Source organism: Suricata suricatta, chromosome 9 (genome assembly GCF_006229205.1).
Source record: "Suricata suricatta isolate VVHF042 chromosome 9, meerkat_22Aug2017_6uvM2_HiC, whole genome shotgun sequence".
NCBI lineage: Eukaryota > Metazoa > Chordata > Mammalia > Carnivora > Herpestidae > Suricata > Suricata suricatta.
The window spans coordinates 136,646,140-136,653,374 of NC_043708.1; the positions used below are offsets into that span (position 1 = coordinate 136,646,140).

The 7,235-nt window shown below is 55.8% G+C and overlaps 1 protein-coding gene across 2 annotated transcripts in view; it reads right to left on the reverse strand.

The window, feature by feature from the left end:
- The window catches only part of LOC115300729, a 24,615-nt gene extending 18,155 nt beyond the window's left edge, over positions 1 to 6,460 (reverse strand). The window contains exons 1-2 of one of the 2 annotated variants that reach the window (XM_029950232.1): positions 6,229 to 6,460; positions 6,069 to 6,129 (exon numbers count right to left, since the gene is read on the reverse strand). The gene's annotated coding sequence lies outside the window, so the exon portion shown is untranslated. Of the gene's footprint in view, positions 1 to 4,251; positions 4,720 to 6,068; positions 6,130 to 6,228 lie in introns of those variants that run through there. The other variant, XM_029950233.1, reaches the window with a different exon arrangement.
- Between the last annotated feature and the right edge of the window lie 775 nt (positions 6,461 to 7,235).

Genomic DNA, 7,235 nt, shown 5'->3' on the forward strand with positions numbered 1-7,235 from the left:
GATTTTGGTTGTGGCCATCCATAAATTCTTCTGCCTGAAGCTGGGGTGGCCCTCTGGGTAAGAATCCAAATTGCATTCCTCAATTAAGAAAATAATTTTTTTTAATGCTTCTTTATGTTTGAGAGAAATTAAGTGTGAGAGGGGGAGGGGCAGAGAAAGAGGGAGACAGAGAATCCGAGGCAGGTTCTGCACTCTCAGCACAGAGCCTGATGTGGGGCTCGAACTCATGAACTGTGAGATCATGACCTGAGCCCAGGTGACCCGGCCTTCCTCCAAGTAGCAGGCAGACGGCTTTACATGGAGGTACAGGTTCTGTCTGGGTGATAAGCTGTAAACACGGTTCTACAGGTGTGGGACCTGGTGGACTTTGCGTGGACTCACAAGAATCCCCCCGTGACACACAGAGGAGGCATCAGAGAGCCTCCCGGGGGGCGCCGGGGGACTCGGTCGGTTAAGCGTCTGACTTCCACCTAGGTCATGATCTCACAGTTCGTGAGTTCAAGTCCCGCTCTGTGCTGACAGCTCAGAGCCTGGAGACTACTTTGGATTCTGTGCTCCCTCTCTCTCAGCCCCTCCCCCCCTTTCTCTCTCTCTCTCTCTCTCTCTCTCTCTCTCTCTGTCTCTCAAAAATAAACATTAAAAAACTTAAAAAAAAAAAAAAAAAGAGCTTCCTGATTCCTTTCCTCATTTATACCCTTGCATTGCCTTCCTCCTGCTTCAGAAATAGGCCAAAGTCAGGCGCCTGGTGGCTCAGTCAATTGAGTGTCCAACTCATGATTTCGGCTTAGGTCATGATTTCATGGTTCATGACATCAAGCCCAGCATCAGGCTCCACGTTGATCATGGAGCCTGCTTGGCATTTTCTCTCTCCCTCTCTCTCTGCCCTTCCCCTGCTCATGCTCTCTCTTTCCCTCTCAAAAAGAAAAAAATAATAAACCAAAGTAAAAGTAGCTACGAACCGTGTCTCCGGCGCACGCGATCCCGGAGGGACCTGCGCTCCGGCCCGAGCAGGGCTTCACACGGAAGCACACAGCGCTTGCTTCACTCACTGCCACAAACATCTGGCTCCGCACATCTCAGCCAGAGAGGCCCCCCTGCCTGCCTGCAGCGCGCTCCCCAAGGTGCCAGCTCAGGCAGCTTGTTCCTTAGCTTCCCTGGTGCCCCGGCCCGGGGAGGGGGCGCCCCGCTGCTTGTGCGGACGCGGGCGGGTCGGCCTTCACCCGCACGCCTGTGTGAGCGAGGCAATGTGGGTGCAGGGTGCTCCCCGGTGCTCGGCACGCGGTCCGTGCTCAGTGACCCGCAGCGGCAGCAGGGATTGGAAGTGACGGGGTCCCCAAGGCTGTCCCCCCAACGTTTGCATCACAACGTGTCCCTGCTCAAGCCAGCCAGGTCGGGGCTGGTTTCCCTTCAGTCTGGGAAACGGCGAGGGGGCGGGTGGGGGGGGCACTAGCACACTTCATCCCTGTTATCATGACCTCCGCAGTGGAAACTATCAATCGTGGTCTCTTTAGAAATAAGGAAACCGAGCCTCGTTCCTGGCGATAGTCGCTCAGGCTGGGCCCGCACGGGGAGCCAAAGCCCCTCCCACCCAAACTGCTCCAGACCTCAGGGCGCCCGGTGGCTCAGGCGGTTACACATCTGGCTTGTTGATTTCAGCTCGGGCCATGATCTCACCAGTCAGGAGTTCAATGCCCACGTCAGGCTCTGGGCTGACCCTGTTTGGAATTCTCTCTCCCTCTCCCTGTCCTTCCCCTGCTCGCTCTCTCGAAATACATAAATAAACATTTTAAAAAACAGTTAAAATAAAAAAAAAAATGCTGAAGATCCCCGGAGAGCAAAGGCCCTCCACAGGCCTTTGGGAAGGGCAGACTCTCCCCGCCCGGTGAGAGAGCTGAGTCAACCCCCAACAATGTCTCCCTGGAATTTGCTGAGGTCAAAGAGACATGCATTTCCCCAAGTCAGCAGAGGTCACAACTCACATTCCAAATAGACAGGGATGATGTGACACCGAGGGTCTGGGGGGTGGGGTCTCGGGACAGAGGGCGGTCAAGAGCAAGGCCTGAAGGGAAATGGGGAAGCCTTGCAGTCTTGCTCTGAAGAATAGTCAACCAGGAGCAGCAGACTCCATCCTCCACACCCCAAATCTGTACATGGTGTGTGTGTGTGTTCCGGCACCTGCTAGAGACCCGCTGCTTCCCCAACGTCCTTGGGTTAACTGCACTGACTGAGCTTTCCCGCACCCCGACGGCGGTCGACACTCAGGTGTCCTGCTAGAAGCATCTGTCCCTGCACTGCCTGGGGTTCCCGCGCTCTGCTGTCCGCCACGCACATGCCACATGGCCCTCGTCTGCTTGACTAGATCCCGAGACTGCATTCCATGTTTTTTCACTTCTCTCCATCTCCCCCAATAGCCTAGAAACATGCTGGAAATGGAGTGATCAGAAAATAAGCAAGGTCACAGTCCTAAAATGTCCTAGATCTGCGGTTTTCCCTAGAATTCTATCTGAACAGAAATCACATGTTAAATAGACGACAGTTCACAAAAATGAGCAAATTAAAGTGAAATGCCACAGGGGCGGGGGGAGTCATTTTGGCTACAGAGAAATAAAGGACTTCCGGGTCCTGTGCAGCCAATGGGGCTGAGTCACAGGGAGGCCGCCAGGGCCTTTCGGAGACGCCTCGAGGAGGCCAGCACGGGGCGCAGCCGGCGCCTGTGACCGCGGCACCGTTCGCCCGAGGCTCCCCGTCCCGTCGGGCTGGTCGCCTTCGTTCTGACCAACTGTCTTAAATGTCCCCTTTATATCTGCCAACTGTCGGAATCGGTGTTTCACCAGCTCTGACCATCTGCTGGGAGAAAACTTCCAGATTATGTCACAGTTTTCGGAGCCTCAAATCATACAGCTTTGGAGTTGGAGAACTTGGGACCCAAGCCTAACTCCTTTACTTGTGGGCTCACAAATGCCTCTGCTCTGCCTTGGGCACCGGTCCCGGGGCCCGGCGCTGGGTGCTAGGTGCTGGGGAGGCAGAGACGGCTCACGGGGTCCTGGGGCTCCCGGCACCTACACTCTAGCAGGGAAATCAGACTCTACAAGGTGACTTGGGTGCCCCGATAAGGGGGTGTCCAGGGGACATACGCTGTGCACAGGAGGGGGCTGGAGATTTTATACGTGGTTGAGCGTTTACTGAGCAGGGGAGAAAGCAAGTGGGAAAAGATTGGTCAAATATAAAACTGGAGAGGAAGGGAGGGGCCAGGTCAGTAAACATTTACTGAGCACCCATGACCTATCAGGTCACCAGACTCTAAGCTAATGGCCAGAGACGTGAAAGAGAGAGCCTTGCCCTCAAGGCATTGATAACTTAGCCAGACGTGACTACGTATGTTAAAGATACACAGGAAGGGATGGAGGCTCTCCTCGGAGGAGGCGGCGGGGCGGGGAGGGCGCTGCGATGGGAAGGGACGGCTCCCGTCCAATGCCACACAAAGCCCTTCGGGAGCCCGGAGCAGTTTGAGGCGGCCGTGCGTTCCGCTCACTCAGGGAGCGCGGCCGAAGAGGCTGGACAGAGACGACGGAGCTCAATCCTGGCGGGCTGGAATCCCGCACTCAGCAGCTTGGAGCGGGTCCTCGAGGTAATCAGGAACCCGTGAAAGGTGAACCGATCGGGGGATAGATGTAATCGGGTTTGTGTTTTGGAAAGAACCTAGTCCGGGGCACTCGGTCGGTTAAGCGACTCTTGATTTCAGCTCAGGTCATAATCTCATGGTTCGTGGGATCAGGCCCCAAGTGGGGCTCTGTGTTATTAGCTTGGATTCTCTCTCTCTCTCTGCCCTTCCCCTGCTCTTTCTCAAAACAAACAAATGAACAAAAAGGAAGAACCTACTCTGAGCTGGCTGGTAGGCAAGAATTGGTCAAACTCCATCAATTCTTTTCTGTACGTTTAACACTAATTACAGAACAGCCACTAGCAGGTGGGCGAATGCCTGGTGTCTGGAGGGGAGCAAAGACAGGCACGGGGACCAGTCAGAGGCCTGGCCTACGTGAGGAGGGCGAGGGTCAGAACCAGCCTCTCTGCTGGAAGAGTTGGTCAGGAGCCGAGGTCCCCCGGACATGGGGGGAGGCCGGGTGTGGGGACAAGAGGCGGGGAGAAGTCCAGGATGGCCGCAGCTCCCGGTGTGGGCACCTGGGAGGGACACAGTCTCCAGAAGAGGAGACCGAGGTGGATGAGCAGGTCCAGGGAGAAAGATGAACTCACATGTGGAAGTGTGCTGGAGATGCGGGTCAGGTAAGCAGAGAGAAACTTCTAGTAGGCAGGAGTATTTATGGGTCGAGAGCTCAGGTAACGTAGAGGAAAGAGGAGGTGCAGAGAAACCATGACCTGGGGCCCAGGAGGGTCCAGAGAAGCCTGGAAACAAGGGGAGAGCAGGTACAGGGAGGAAGGAGACGAAGCGTCAGTGGCCACCCAGATACTAAATAAACTGATGTCCCTGCATGTGGCCCCAGCTCCGTGCTGTCCCAGCGAACTTTGCCGGGTGGTGTCAGTGGCCCATCTGGGGATAGAAAGCAGGGAGCTACGGCAGGTGCGGGGGGCTCTCTGTCAGGGACGCCCCGTGTGGGGAAAGGAGATCCGAGATGTTCAGGGAGGACACGGGATTGAGGGCAGGGTATCGGTTCTGTTTTGAGACTTAGAAACCTGAGCAAGTTGAAGTGGTGGGCGGAGGGGGGGGGGGGGCGCTGGTAAAGAGGAGCAGGTGAAAACAGAGCAGACAGAGGCGTGGCTGCAGGGGCAGGGCCGGGAGAGCAGGGTGCGCACTGACCCACGACCCACGACCCAGCAGCAGCCAGACGCCGCACACAAGAGGTGGAAAGGGCTGGGAGGCTATCACACCGTGGGTGTGGATGGGGCTGGGGGACCAGGGCACGGAGGCTGAGGCTTCAACTCCATCAGCAAAGCCAGAAACAAGGTGAGGAAGGAAAGGCCCAGAGCGGTGACTGGCATGACAGCCATGAGTGTGCCACCTGCCCCGGGACACTGAAGGCAGGGAGGGACCGCAGGAGGAGGCGAGCCGCCCCATGCTGCTGGCTGCTGGGTTTGGGACGCACGGGAATGGACACTGAGGCTTGTCTTGGCAGCTACGAGACAGACTTCCACGGAGCCCGCCGGAATCTTAGGGGCTCAGTCACGGATCCGGCACCGACGGGCTCAACCCCTCACTCCCCAGGCTGCACCTTGAAAGCAGCCCTGGCTGCGTGGAGGCAGCCACACGGCGGGGGAAGAGGTGGGGGGCCTCCGATGGCGCTGGGACAGCCCAGGGGCCAGCTGGCGGGCACATCCTCCCTACGACCTCCTCCAACAATAGCCCATGGGAGCAAGATTGTGACTCAGGGTCTGGAATCCCCGCCTGGCGCGCTATGCCCTTCAGTCTACTCAAGTGACGACACTTGCATCACTTGAAGATCTGTTAAAATGGGGCCTTTTGGACCTTTCTCTCTTTTTTTAAAGTGTATTTATTGGGGGGGGGCACCCGAGAAGCTCAGTCGGTTAAGCGTCCGACTTCGGCTCAGGTCATGATCTCCCGATTTGTGGGTCTGAGCCCCGCGTCGGGCTCTGTGCTGACAGCTTGGCTCCTGGAGCCTGCTTCCGATTCTGTTTCCCTTTCTCTCTGCCTCTCCTCTGCTCGTTCTCTGTCAAAATACATAAACATTTAAAAAAATTTTTAAAGAGTGTATTTTCTTTGTTTTGAGAGAGCGAGTGTGTGCACTCGGGGGAGGGGCAGAGAATCCCGTGCAGGTTCTGCACTGTCCACGCAAAGCCTGACATGGGCCTCGAACTTACGAACTGTGAGATCAAGACCTGAGCTGAAATCAAGAGTTGGATGCTGAACTGACTGAGCTGCCCGGACGGCCCTGGACCTTTCCTTGGAAAGATCACTAGGCAAGGCTGGCCTCACCTGAGTGCAGAACAGGCCACCTTGTCATCAGAGACAAGAGGTTCTTCAAGCCCCTGGCTGGGGACGTTCTGAAAGTGGGGAAGACGCAGAAGTTGACCCTCAGATAAGGATCCTGACTTACTCAGGCTGCTTCCAGGGGCCCAGGACGGTTCACCTCCATAAAAGAGACACTGGGAAACGACCTGGAGAGAAGCATATGGCGGCGTGAGGCGGGGGGAGGGAACTCCGGCTGGGCCCAGCCCCTCTGCATGTTTCCGAGGTCCCTTCTAAGTGTAACTAACATGCCTGACGAAGAGGTGGGTGCGAACAAGACTGAGGCAGGTCACGAGAGCTGGCCAGGGGAGCAGGCCGAGAAAGCAGCCGGGAAAGCCGAAGGAAGGACACTAGAGACGAGAGGCACCACGGGGCACAGGTCCCCTGGACAGAGTAGAGTCAGGCGGACACTGAGCAACTCGAATGCAAATCACCTCCACGTAGAAAACACAGCCTGTGCCCCGATTTACACACCAGCCTTCAGAGAAAGGAGAGGAGAGGCCCTACGTGTCACAATCACAGATCTTGGAACGGAAGAGACTAGTTCCAGCTACTGAGCCAATCCACAGCGTCCTCTTCCCCAAGACTGCTGGTCTGTCCCTCTTCTGTGATTTCCTCGATGCTGCCAACTGGCTTCCACAGGAAATAGTAAAATTTGGGGGCGCCTGTGTGGCTCAGTTGGTTGAACGTCCAACTCTTGACTTTGGGTCAGGTCGTGATCTCACAATTAGCAAGATGGAGCCCTGCTATGGGCTCTGTGCTGATAGTGCAGAGCCTGCTTGGGGTTCTCTTTCTCCCGCTGTCCCTCCCCTGTTTTCTCTCAAAACATATAAAATAGACATTAAAAAGGTATTTTAAGGGGCGCCCGGGTTGCTCAGTCAGTTAAGCATCTGACTTTGGCTCAGGTCCCATGATTCGTGGGTTCGAGCCCCATGCCGGGCTCTGTGCTGTCAGCTTGGAACCTGGACACTGCTTCCAATTCTGTGTCTCTCTCTCTCTCTGCCCCTCCCCGTTTATGCTCGCTCACTCTCTCTCTCAAAAATAACGTTAAAACATTAAAGAAATATCTTAAAACTCAGGTAGCAAACTAACTAGCACCGGCTTTCTTCCTACGCTCCCACAGAGAAAAGCCCCTACACAAAGGACTCCTCACGTGGGAGGGGGCCACTGAGGGGCAGCACTGCATTAGGATCTTGTAATCTCTGATCAGAACAATCCTGTGTAATTAAAGCCACAGGAGTAGAGATCTGAATCC